This window comes from Phocoena phocoena, chromosome 10, assembly GCF_963924675.1.
Source record: "Phocoena phocoena chromosome 10, mPhoPho1.1, whole genome shotgun sequence".
In the NCBI taxonomy this organism is placed as follows: domain Eukaryota; kingdom Metazoa; phylum Chordata; class Mammalia; order Artiodactyla; family Phocoenidae; genus Phocoena; species Phocoena phocoena.
Genome location: NC_089228.1, coordinates 73,315,196 through 73,329,100, shown reverse-complemented (window position 1 = coordinate 73,329,100; position 13,905 = coordinate 73,315,196).

Here is a 13,905-nt window from a genome sequence, read left to right as displayed (position 1 = left end):
TAAACAGAATTTCTGGAGGCAGAGGAGGAGGCATCTGAGGGGTTCTGAGCCATTGGACTTGGGTGGGTGGGCGGGGCCGCAGGGGAAGACAAAGAGGCTGAATGGTGGGGGGAGGGTGTCAATACTTCTGTCCCCTTCCTCTCCTGTCTTCTAACCCAGTGCTTCTCAACCCTGGGAGCACCAAGAAGCATGTGTGGGGGGGGGGGCGGTTTTAAAATATTGATGCCTAGGTATTTGAAAGTTGCTAAGAGAACAGATCTTAAAAGTCTTTATTACAAGAAAAAAAATTTTTGTAACTATCTGTGGAGATGGACGTTAACTAGGCATATTGCGGCGATCATTTCACAATGTATACAAATATCAAATCATTATGTTGTACACCCGAAACTAATATAGTGTTGTATGTCAATTATACCTTAAAAAAAATTTTTTTTAATTAAAAAAAAGACTGATGCCTGGGGGCTTCCCCGGCAGTCCAGTAGTTAGGACTTGGTACTTTCATGGCGTGGGCCGAGGTTCGATCCCTGGTAGGGGAACTAAGATCCTGCTAAGCCCTGTGGTGTGGCCAAAAAATTTTTTTAAATAATAAAAAATAAAAACGACTGATGCCTGGGCTCCGGCCCTAGGGGCCGTCTGCTTTTAAATCTCCACACGTGATTCTAATGTGCAGCCCGGGGGGAGACCCCTGCCTGGCAGAACCATACGGACAGGAGGATGGATTCTCAAACTGAGCAGAGGGTCAGGGAAAGTGTCTGCCCTTTCTGGGGGGTGCAGGGCAGGTAATATACCCTGGCCTCCTTCTTCAAGTCCATCATCAACACGATGCAATAAAATGTCACGGCTGGAGCACACAGAGATGCTGGTCCTCTCACTCCCCTTTCCTTGCCTTGGGCAAATTACTTGGCTTCTCAGAGCCTCATGGAGAGAATATTTGCCACCTGGGAGGTACCTGTGATAACTAAGTGATTAGGTCTACACGGTTCTGAGCACATAGTAAGCAATCAGGAATAGGTAACTTTTATTGTAAAAAAAAATAAAAGCTAATTTGTACACCCATGCTCAAAGCAGTATTATTCACAAGAGCTAAAACATGGAAGTAACCCAAGTGTCCATCGATAGAAGAATGGCTAAGCAAAATGTGGTCTATACATACAATGGAATATCATTCAGCCTTAAAAAGGAAGAAAATTCTGCAATATGCTACAATATGGACGCACATTGAGGATGTTATACTAAGTGAAATAAGACAAATGTTGTATGATTCCACTTATAAGAGGTACTTGGAGTCAACATCAGAGAGACAGAAAGTAGAATGGTGGTTGCCAGGGGCTGGGGAGAGAGGGGGATGGGCAGTTAGTGTTTAATGGGTACAGAGTTTCAGCTTTACAAGACGAAGACAGTTCTGGGAAGGATGGTGGTGACAGTTGCACATTACGAATGTATTTTACACAGCTGAGCTGTACACTTAAAAAATGGTTAGGATGGGGACTCCCCTGGTGGTCCAATGGTTAAGACTCCGTGCTCCCAATGCAGGGGGCCCTGGTTCGATCCCTGGTCAGAGAACTAGATCCCACATATGGCAATGAAGATCTTGTGTGCCGCAAGTAAGACCCGGAGCAGCCAAATAAATTTTTTTTAAAATGGTTAGGATGAGAAATTGTATATTATGCATACTTTACCACAGTTTTTTAAATGTGGAGAAAGTAAAACCACAGCCAGAATTGGTGATACAGCTGACCACAGGCCTGAGCAAGGCTGTTCCAGGGAAGGGTGGACACAGGCCCTGCCTTCAGGCCTTTCCTTCTGAGATGGTACAGGGAGACAGATGCACAATAAATGAACTCAGCATTTACACTGCTAATAAACAGGAAATAATAGACGCGTTTAAATATTTACACGGTATGCAGGCTTCAGGGTGAGGACATTACTGGGGAGGGCCAAGAGGAAGAGGGGAAGAAGCGGGCAGGAGACAGACGGAGAATGTAAACCCTGGTAGAAAATGCGGGGGTTGAAGCCACTCAAATACCCAGGAGGAGGGGTAACCCCTGTCTAGGCCCCAGGGAGTGTGCCACAGCCTAAGCCGCGTATCCCTTCCTTCCATGGGAGATCCTTGTTTACCCTTTGAGACTGGAAGAGAATGTAATCAAATTATGACTCGTTATTCTAAATTACCATCTCCAGTGGGGAAGGCAGGCCGGCAGGGAGCCTGGAAAGGGGAAGCAAGTTGTTTTCTAGGACATTGTTTGCTCATTCTCCAGCTCCCTCTGTCCCCAAGCCCTTTCCTCCCTTTCTGCCTTCTCCATCCTGGCTTCTCCCTCCCTCCTTCGTGGATTCTGCTCCCTCCCTCCACCAGATCTCAGGGCAGATTTGGCGGGGAGAGGGGGAAAGGGCAAAGCAGGCACTTCTTAGGTGACCATGGGAACAACCACAAGGAATATTCTGCCCCACAGGACTACCTGACCAGCCAAAAAGAATTTTTCCAGCCCCTCCCCTCTCCCAGCAAGATAGAGCAAATATTGACACAATGTCTCTATTTCTAGATGTAGGGTCACTTGATTGACTAGGACTCTTTCTCTAACTTGCTGTGTCACTTTGGGCAAGTCACTAGTCCTCTCTTCAGCTGGGAGGTCATTCCAGAAAGAAGAACTTCCTCTGCTTGCCCTTTCCTGCCTCCCAGGACTGGTGTGAGAACAAGGGGTGAGTCCACTGGTCAGAGACCCTCAGATCTGGGAGCCTGGAGGCCTGAGGCAGGTGACATACACAGGCCTTCAGGGACAGGGGCAGCTGGGCTTGTGGTATGGTCCCCACAGAGATCCCAGGACTAACCTGGCCTGGAAGTCTTGAGCTAGATGCCCCCCTAAGAGCATCCCATCCATCCCCTGGCCTCCACTCAAGCCCACATGCAGCTTCTCAGAGAGGAAGGAAAGGTCAGATGGGCTAGATAGGGGAGAGCAAAGAAGGCCTCCTCCCTCACCCTGTGCCCGGGTACCTTCCAACCACCCACAGGACTGAGCAGAGAGGCTGGCTCCACTTCCTCGCCTGGGTTCTCATGCTCCAAGGCTTGGTAGCTTGTGGTGATAAATACAACCGAAAATCTTTCTCAGGGGTCAAAAGGAAACTGAGAAAAGGGAAAAGGTGGCATTTTTCCAAACATGACAGACATTCCCCCATCCCCCCCCCCACACACACATGAGCTGTGCGTAGAGCACATACCACGTGGTCAAGAGACCCGTGTCACTGAGAAAATCTAGTTTACATTCTTTTATTATTAATATCCTTAACTTTAATCAATTCACCCAGAAACTGTCAGATCCAAAGCTCACCCAGAGACTGCCACCAGCCCAGAAGGACAGTGCTGAGGGGATGCTGTGACTGCCCTTTCCTGGCCCTGCAGTCTTCTCACTGCCCACAGCACCTTCCAACCTCACTCCATCCCCCTCCACCCAAGGGCAGGCTTCCTGAGGGGCCTGCAGTGGCTTCTGTAGGGACAGCAGGGCCAACGTGAAGGAAGAGAGGAGGAAGCTTAGCTCCCCTGGCTCCCAGCCTCTCCCCCCCACCCATCGTAGTCCCAGGACAGAGGTGCAAAGGATGTACTTCAGCTCTAGAAGGATGGGGCCATCAAGTCAGATATGACCTCAGAGACTCACACCCCACCTTTCACTCTCCAGTGAGGTCACTGGAGTCCAGAGCAGCTCAGGGACATGCCCCAGGTCCCACAGCCAGTCAGTAGTGGACCCAGCACTGAGACCCAGGTCTCCTGACTCTCCTATCAGCAGTGACTCCCCAGGCTTTCTCAGCCGTCGCCCCCCCCCCCCCACTACCACTGTGCTACTCAGTGTGGGTTGCTGTGGCAAAATACTGTATACTGCTGTTTGGCTTAAAAACCAGACATTTAGTTCTCACGGCTCTGGAGGCTGGGCAGTCCAAGATTCAGGTGCCAACAGATTTGGTTCTTGGTGAGGGTCCACCTCCTGGTTGCAGATGGTCCTGTTCTCACAGTAGCCTCACAAGGCAGACGGAGGAAGCTCTGGTGTCTCCTCCTCTTCTTATAAGGCCACCAATCCCATCGCTGGGGCTTCACCCTCAGGACTCATCTAAATCTAATCAGCTCCCAAAGGCCTGTCCTCCTAATACAATCACACTGGGGGGTTAGGGCACACATGTGGGGTGGGGGGCACACAAACATTCAGTCTCTGACAACCACTGTGTGGCTTTTGCCCACCCCCCTACCAGTCCTCTCCAGGACTCTGAGGAAAACCATTCCAAATAGTAGAGCTCCCCAGGGGCCCCTGCCAGCTGGTCCTGAAAGTAGCCCCCTTCTCACCTAGATGCCCATCCCTGGCCTGGGACCCAAGTGATTCCCTGACCCTCTGATAATGTCCACAGCAACAAAGATAAGGTCAGGGATTTACGGGAGGACCTGAGGATCGCCTCCGGATTCAGATCAGGCTTTGAACAGAGCTCCTACCAACTCCGATCACTCTCAGCCCATCGCACCTGGTGACTCCCCAGACATCATTTTGTACAAGAGGAGAAACTGAGGCTCAGTGAGGTGAATGGACTGGCCCCAGCCGACCCAGCTGGTTAGTGGCAACTTAGAGCCCCCAGGCCTTCCGCTCTGTGGCAGACTCCACGAGGCACTGTGCAGACCCCCACTTCAGGAATAAAGGGCGTATTCTTCCAGTAGCTGAGTGTGCTGCAGGCAGAAAGGCCTGAGCTGCCAACCCCTGTGGAGACTGCCTGGCTGAAGCGGGGGTGACCTGCCCACATCCGATGGCTGATTGTCATGTGGATATAAAGATCTGACCCTCCTGTCCCTGCTTGAGTCAACCCTGAAGGATCATCCTAGCAACAGAACTCCCTGTGAGAGGCTGCGGCAGCTCACTGAGCCCTACTGCAGCCTGACCCCTCCCTCTTCCCGATCCCCCTTCCTTCCCTTTAGCAGACTCTGATCCTGGAGCACTCCTAGAACACCCACTGCATGCTAACCTCTGCCTCCGAGTCTACTTCTCAGGAACCCAATCTGTGACATACTCTGAATCCAGGGCGTGGGTTTCCATGGCTCTGAGAGATCTTGCACCTTACTTAGGGAAATAAGCTTACCCAAAGGAAGACAAAAAATAAACAGCTGCATGGGGGACATGGAAGATGAAGAGGGCATGGTCCCTGATGCTCACAGAAGTCGGAAGGGAAAACAGATCCACCAGCTGACAGTCAAGATATTAAATGAAGGGCCCGCAACAGCAAGATGGCAATTGGCATAGATGCTTGTAAAGTCCTGCTTTGGGGTCAGTCTGGAAGAGGAGCAGATTACAGAGTGTGAGCTCTTTAGCACCAGGATGAGTGTGAGGTTAGAGGACAAGCCCATTGGGCCAGGAACATTCTCTCTCAATCTGGGGACCTTAACAGACGTAGGGTGTTGAAATGGGGGTGCCAAGAGCCCATATTATATCCTGTACTGGTCATACAACATCTGGGACACTGGGCCCAGCTTACAGCATCACATTTTAAGGAGGATACTGACCAGCCCCAGCTGCATACCAGGGTGCTGAGGCCTGGAACTTATGAGAGAAAGACAGAAGTTAAGGATGATCAGACCAAAGACTTGGGTGCCAGTGTTGTCTTCCAACCATTTAAACACCATGGTGTAGAAAAGGGTCAGAGGGCAGAGCAAGGACCAGCAGGTATAAGTCACAGAGGGGCATGTTTGGGCTGTCCACAAACGGAGCAGGCCACCTTGATAGCACTATGTCCCCATTAGTGGGAAATGCCCCCTCAAAGCACCTCATGGATTAGGGTCATGGCACATCTACTGTCCTCCAGCATCCATTCTTTCCTTCTTCCTTAGTGTGTAACAGCTCCTCTGATTCTTAGCTGTGCACATGGCTGTCCAGAATTAAGACATTTCCCAGAAGCCCTTTCAGTTAGGGATAGCTATATAACTCAGTTCTGGCAATATCAGGGGTATAAGCTAAAGCATGTAAGACTTCCAGAAGGCGGCTTTCAAGGACGGCAGGTTGGGCCATTCTATTTTCTTTTTCTATTTATTTATTTTTGGCCGCACTGCGCAGCTTGTGACATCTTAGTTCCCCAACCAGGGATTGAAACCGGGCCCTCGGCAGTGAGAGCTCAGAGTCTTAAACATTGGATTACCAGGGAGTTCCAGGGCCATTCTTTGTGTCTTTCTCCTTTCTCTTCCCTAGACCATAAGGGCAGAATGACTGGAGCTCAAGCCATCATCTAGAACTAAGAGATAGCACAGCAACCAGCTGAAAGGAGCTTGGGTCTCAGAGTCCTTTGCCGTCTTATTGAAGTCGCTGCTGTTTGGAGTTTTCTGCCATGAAGAGCTGACATGACCCCTAACTAATACAGTGGTGGCCATTTGTTGGCTTTTCTGTCCAGCACTTTCCCTTTCTCTTGAAACAGTACTTCCCTTCTTTGGGGAAACTGCTCTTCTTTTTGCCTGTCCTGCAGCTTCTCCATCAAGTTCCACTGGGGACTGCCAATCTTAGTGACTCAGCCCCTGCCTCAAGGCTGGGAACTGCTGGCAGCCTCCTGAGGAGAGAACAAGGGAATAAAGGCAAAGTGCAGAGAGAAACAGAGACAAGAGGAGGAGGGGAAGAGCCCGGTGGTGATTGAGTCTCTGGCTCCAGGTGTCCCGAGGCCCCACTGAACCCTGCCCATCCTAGGTTGGTTCTAAAAGGTAGCAAATGTCCTTCTACAAACTGGATGACTGTCACAATTCAGAGTCCTGGCTAATGTGGAATAGCATGTAACTAAGGAGCCAGAGATAGAAGGCAGACAAGCACTGAAGTGGCAGGAAGGAAAGAGAGAGAGAGAATGCAGAAAGAGACAAAGGAGGTAAGGGGTGGGCCAGGCCTTGAAAGAAGTGGGGGATTCCGACTAGGAGATGAGGGAGGGCACCCCTGAAGAGGAACATGATGGAGGTGGAGGGAGGGAAGGAAAATGAGCAGGGGTGGGTTTTGAGAGTCTGTGCGGGAGAAGAGGGAGGAAAAGAGTAGGAAGGGTAGTGGGAGGCATGTCACGTCACTCATGTCAGGCCGCAGAGTTGGGACTTTATTCTCCTTAGTCAGCAGTTCTCAGACTTTAGTCTTCCAGTTCCTTAAAAATGCAAATTCAGACTCCAGCTGTGGGCGATGAGATGCCATGGAGCAGGAAAGTGATTGGGGTGTTTAGGAAAATCAGACAGAGACAGTAGAGTAGATTGGAGATGGGGAAACTGAAGACGATGGACAAATTGAGGTATTAGCAGATGGTGGAAATTTAAATGATAAGGAAGAGGGGGAAATCATGAGATAACTTTGAAATTCATGAAACTTACGAAAACTTTGGAAATTGGACGAGGGCAGTCAATGGTGACTCTGTAAGTGAGAGGGAGACAGACAACCCTGAGAGCATTTATCAGGAAGGTGGTGGTGGCCTTACTTAGACATGGTGTATACTTAAGCTCCTTCAGAAGAACCAAACAGAAACTTCTGTAGGTAGTCGGAGCCAGAGGCTGGAGCTCAAAGAAGCACTGCTGTGGATGCTGCTCTTATCAGCCTGAAGGTGAAAGCTGAAGGGCAAGAGTGGCTGAGACTCTGAAAGAGAGCAGAGTGGGGAGGTGGGAGCTGAAGACTGAACTCTGCCATTCCAGGTTACAAGGATGGGAATGTTCACAGAACCAGAATTCTAGAACCACACAGAACTCCTCACAGATGGAGAAACTGAGGCCCAGGGAGCGTGAGTATCTGACTTCAGGTCACCCGTTGGTTAAAGCAGAGCCTGATTTTCAGTCTGCAGCTCCTTCCTTTTGCTTTTGTAGGTGTCCCCATGTGCATGCAGGGGACAGCATCTCCCTAGGTGCCATTTTATACCCAGTAGCAAAAATGTGCCAGTAATTCCAAACTGTTCTAAAAGGTTAAAAACCTTCTCCTTATACAATAACTGAATTGAGGCGCTGGGAAAAAGAAATCTGATGAGTTTCTCAGCCTGACAGGGACATGAAGGCCTTTTCCGAAAGGTCATCCAGCCTTCTGCAGAAATGCCCAGTCACAACCAGGGCTTGCTTGGTTTGGGAGAAAACTGAGTGGAGTGGGTCTCACTGGCCCCCACCACTGGGTGAAGCTGGGGTGAGGCAAATGCCAGCCAAGCACTGGGGGGTCTGGACTAGGGTGCACTCACTTGGAGAGGCTTTTGGCCTGGGCCTGGGGAGTGTACACAAAGGGCACTGCAGGCTTTCTGTCCAATGGCAGTTTTGTTTGGGGCCTCCTGCCTCTGGCCTCACTTTCCAGAAAGGTTCTGGGGTGCTGAAGGCCCCTAAAGCTGCTTCTCACCAATCCCACTTCTCTTTTGTATTTTCCCCCCTTATCCGTATCAGGGCAGCAGCATGCCGTAGTGATCCAGCATAGAAATGAATCAGTTTTGCTTTACAATTAATCTGTTATATGGTACATTTAAACTTTATGTACTTTTCCTGATGTGTGGTTTGTTTTTTGTTTTTTTTTAGTGTTCGAAGGGAAGAGCAGGGAGGGGAGAGAAAGCAAATAAACCCCAGGCCAATCATCTAGTTTACAAAATGTTTCTTTATCAACACCCTGGAGAGTGTTCCCCAGATACATGTAATCATTTGTTCACAAAAGGCACATAGTAGCTGCTCGATTGAAACCTGCTGTCGAAATGGATCAATGAAGAAATAAGGGGATAAGATGAGTAATTTGGACAGAGTAAAGTCCTGGTGAGGAAAAGAAACAACACTGAAAAAGTTGCTGGAAAACACTGAATGAGCAAGGACTCTGGACACACCCTGATTGTTTCCAGGCCCATTGCATCAAACAGGGCACACCTGTAGGTAGAGAGGCCCCCGCTGAGCAAGGGGTTCTTTGTCAAGGTCTCCTCACCCACCCCCACTCAAACCTGTTTGGAGGCAGCAGCCCAAACAAGCAGGAAACTGCCCCTTTTTTAAAGGTCATGGGAAACCGAGGTGAGCAGCCAGGCGAGCCCAAAGCCAGCAGTCCCTGGCTGTCACCTCAACCCTGACTGAAGTGCTGTCCCTTCCCTCATCTGCACAAAGCCAGTTGGGGAGGAGGGGCAGCGGGGGCAGAGGAAACCGGACCCTTGTTGGGAGGCGCCCAGCCTCAGCTCCTGGCCCCGGCCATCAGGCCACGTGTTGTTATGGTTTGAGTTGACCAGCTGGAATCAGCAGGAGGGTTGTAAGGAAACCACATTAATTAGGAGAAAGCAAACAGGACTGTCACTGGCTCTGCCAGCCCTTTCTCCCAGTTCTCCCGCAGCCCCCTCCCACCCTTGTCTCTACCCCATCAGCTCTCTCCTTCCCGTGCCTTTTTGCTGCCTCTGCTCCTTCACAGAGAACATCTGAACATCTGTGTGGCTCTTGGCTCTGACCCACTCTTCCTGGGTGAGGTGGGAGGAAGGCTGGAAGAGCACACTCACCCACAGCTGGGACCAGAACTTCCTCAGCCCCGAAGCCACAGACAGGCTGATCCACCCATGGCTTCCTAACTCTTGCGTTTGCTCTGACCTGAGACGGCTGTCCTGTTGGCCAGCAGCAAGTCACTTAGACCAGATCATCTCTGCTGCGAGTTTAAGTTTTTCTTGGCTAAATGAACACTTCTGGGTTCATCTGTTATGAATGTTTCCCTGAACGTCTTCATTAGGACGGTTTACTTGCAACTTGAGTTCTCTCAAGGGTCCAGGACAAGGGGTGGGGGAAAGAAGGAAGATTTCCTTGGAAAATGGGGTGGAAACAAGGGGGCGGGGGGCCTGGGAGGAGGAGGTGGACAGAAGATTGTGTCAGGATAAGGAATGGTTCATCGGCCTCCCTTCTCTCGTACATGTTCACACAGTGTCACTGCTGCCCTTCAAGGCCCAGGATTACTATTGCAGCTGGAAATAGTTCTTCCCGTGCATGAGAGTGACTCTGCCAACAGCCCCAGAAACTCTGGCTCCTGAAAAGACCTCTCCTTTGGGTGGCAACTACCACTTTGCAGCCCCCCAGAGAAGGGCCCTCACTCCCTTATATCCCACAGTACAGTTGTACTTGGAAATACAACAACAACAAAAACCACAACATACCCAACTGGGGACAGGGGTATATAAGACTCACTAATGAAAAGATGCTGTTTTTGGAGTAGGAAGATAGGTCTTAGAAAATATGTTTGAATTAAAAGCAACCTAAATGCCTAGTAATTGGGGATTGGTTAAGTAAGTTATGGCACTTGCAGACAATCAAATAGTGTACAGCCATTTAAAACAGTGCTAAAGGGGATGTCGTGCTTCCACTGCAGGGGGTGCAGGTTTGATCCCTGGTCAGGGAACTAAGACCTTGCATGCTGCATGGCTCGGCCAAAATTTTTTTAATTAAAAACAAAAACAGTGCTAAAGAACAGAAAACGAGATCAAACAGAGATTCCAGAAATAGATCTATACCAGATAAAATGCAATGGGTGGAAGTATGACATTTTGTTTTTGTCTTTGTTTTGTGTGGTACGCGGGCCTCTCACCGCTGCGGCCTCTCCTGCCGTGGAGCACAGGCTCCGGATGCGCAGGCCCAGCAGCCATGGCCCATGGGCCCAGCCGCTCCACAGCATGCGGGATCCTCCCGGACCGGGGCACGAACCCGCGTCCCCTGCATCGGCAGGCGGACTCCCAACCACTGTGCCACCAGGGAAGCCCATGGAAGTATGACATTTTTAATAAATGATGCTGGGTCAGTTAAATTTCACTATGGGGGGAAGAAATGAATCTTAATCCCAATCTCAGACCACATAATAAAACAATTCCAGATGAGTTCAGATCTAATGTGAAAGTTAAACAATAAAGTTTTTGGAAGAAAACAGGGGAGAACATCTTCATGACCCTGACAAGGAAAAAACTTTAAATAAGAAACCAAGCAAGCCAACCAAAAAGGAAAGAAACCTGATAAATTACACTATGTTAAAATTAAAAACAATGCTTATCGAAAAATATACAGTTGACCCTTGAATGACACAGGCTTGAATTGCACGGGTCCATTCATATGTAGATTGTTTTTCAATAGTAAATACTACAGTACCATTTGATCCCTGGTTGGTTGGTTCCCCGATTGTGGAACCATGAATACAAAAGAACCTTGGATATGGGGGAACCCTGTATACAGAGGGCTGACTACAAGTTATACTCAGATTTCTGACTACGTGGAGATCAGTGCCTTGACCCCCACGTTGTTCAACGGTCAACTGTAATACAGAAGAATGAAAAGGCAACCCACACAGAGGCAGATGACATGTGCCATACACACATCCAATGAAGGACAAGTATCCAGAATATATAAAGAACTTCTACAAATCAATAAGAAAGACAACCCAATATAAAATGGGTCAGAACTTGAAAAGGCATTTTACAAAAGAGGAGATCGAGATGGCTTATAAACATATGAAAAGTGACTCATCCTCATTTAGGCATCAGAGAAATGTAAATTAAAAACACAATGAGATCCTACTATGTACTCATCAGAATGGCCAAGATGAAAAATCACAAAAAATATCAATTATTGATAAGGATGTGGAACACTGGGAACTGGTACAACTACTATGGAAAACTGTTTGGCAGAATCTACTTAAGCTGAGTATATACATACCCTATAACCGAACGGTTTCACTCCTAGATATAGTCCCAAGAGAAGTTTGCTCTTGTCTCCACAAAAATCATGTAGAAGATGTACATCACAGCACTATTTGTAACAGTCCCAACTGGACATTATCTAAATCCTATCAACAAAAGAAAGGATAAGTAAATTGTAGTATAATCACAATGGAACATTATATGACAATGAGAATGAATGATGACAACAATATGTAACAATACGGGTGAATCTCACAAACATGATGTTAGTGAGCAGATGAAAGCAGACAGAAAAGAGTACATGCTACATGAGATTCTGTTTATATAACATTCAAATGCAGGAAAAAGTAATTTATAGTGCTAAAAGTCAGGATAATGATTACCCTTGAGGGGGTAGTGTCTGGAAGGGGACACCAGGGGGTGTTCTGGTGTGCTAGGAATGTTCTACTTGCTGGTGTGAGTAATGTGTTCCCTTTGTGAAATTTTATCAAGTTGTATACTGATAACGTGTATACTTTCTTATATAGGTTATTCTTCAATAACAATTTTTTTTTAAAAGTAAAGGCTAGTCTCTTGAGCAAAATCTGGCCTCAGAGAGTTCTTTTTTCATGTAAGGGCTAATTACGCAAGGATTCAGAAAAATAAGATATTACAAAACAAAGAATATGCACAGTATTATTTCATGTTGCTGAATGCTTATCTATGGATTATGGATATTTCTTTTCTCTTTATTGTCATATTTTTTTTACTATGATCACATGTTACTTGTCATTGTAGAAAATATAAGTTGCTTTTTAAAATAAAATTTGATTATATTAAATTAGGATATGATAACAAAGGGAGGGTTAGCACTCAAATACTTTAGCTCACTATGTCCAAAACAAACCCCGGGTGGGGCTCTGTTACTGCCGTGATCCCAGTCATCCCCAGAAGTTGGGGACTTGTAAAGAAACAAGGGGTATGGCACAAGCAGGAAGGGCTCAAGGTCAACTGTACAAAAGGAAAGTATATAGAAGCTACAAGAACAGCCAAGAATTTCCTTATCCTGGCCAGAACACCTAGACCTATACACCACCAAAACCCTCTGCTCCACTCCTAATCCATGTGTCCATCTCACTCACCGAGATTGACCTTTCTCTGGGTTTCCCCTTCCCAGGTCCTGGGAAGTTTCCCCTTCCCAGGACCTGGGAAGTTTCCCCTTCCCAGGACCTGTTTTTGCTGAATTTGATGTTTTAAGGAAACCCAATGCCACGTTTCTCCCACTCTCCTCACCTCTGGTGACACCACTCAAGCTCCCCATGCAGCAGCTGCTCTGCATCCTCTTAGTCCACAAGCGTGGCAGTCCCAACTGTCAGATGGACTCCTTCCCTCCCCTTCATCAGGGAATGTGCTCTGCCATTTAATGAGCCTGATTTTCCCATCCTTGAATTAGAGTAGGATAACTAGAAAATCCCACTTCCGGTGTGGAAAAGAATATCCTAACCACAATGTGGAAGAATTGAGCTGTGAATGGCTTTCCTTTCTTATGTAGCTCTAGGGGAATATCCTATACACCCTGCAAATACAAAAGACAGAAAACTGGGCAGCTGTGTTTTCTTTCTGGTACTACAAGCTTCTTTATTAGCCAAGTATATCAAACTTATGAAGAGCACCTAGCACAAAGGCCATTTCAGTAACTGTGCTATTAATAAATTATGTTTATTGAGCACTTATGTTTTATCCCATCTCATCTTCACAAAAACGGTATAAAATAGGTTCTACCCATTCACTCAACAAGTATATAATGCACTCATTACGTGTCAAGCGCATAATGGATGCTGGAGCTATGAGAGTCAACCAGAAAAAACAATGTCCTTGCCGTCAAGGAGCTTACAGTCTGGTGAGGAGACACATACTACACAAACAGATGCAAAATTGCAGTTGAGTGGGGCACTAAGATGGAGAGGTATCTGGTGCTGAGAACAAGTAACAGGGACGTTAAGGAAGACTCTAATGTGGAAGTGAAGTTTGAGCTGAGCCCTGAGAAATAAGTTTACCAGTAGCCACAGAGCAGGCAGAGGAAATAGCTGAGCAAAGGCCCTGGGGCCAAAGGGAAGCGCCAAGTTATGAGAATGAAAGACGCGTGGGGGGTGGCGTGGGGGTGGTATTAACTCTATCCCAGGTCTGCGGGATACCTGATGTTCCAGAACCACTGTTTCTAACCATTTCAACTGCTCTGGTACAGACTTAAGCCCAGCCTCAAGAAGCTGAAAATCCACATCTCACTTGAAGAGAAGAAAAAGT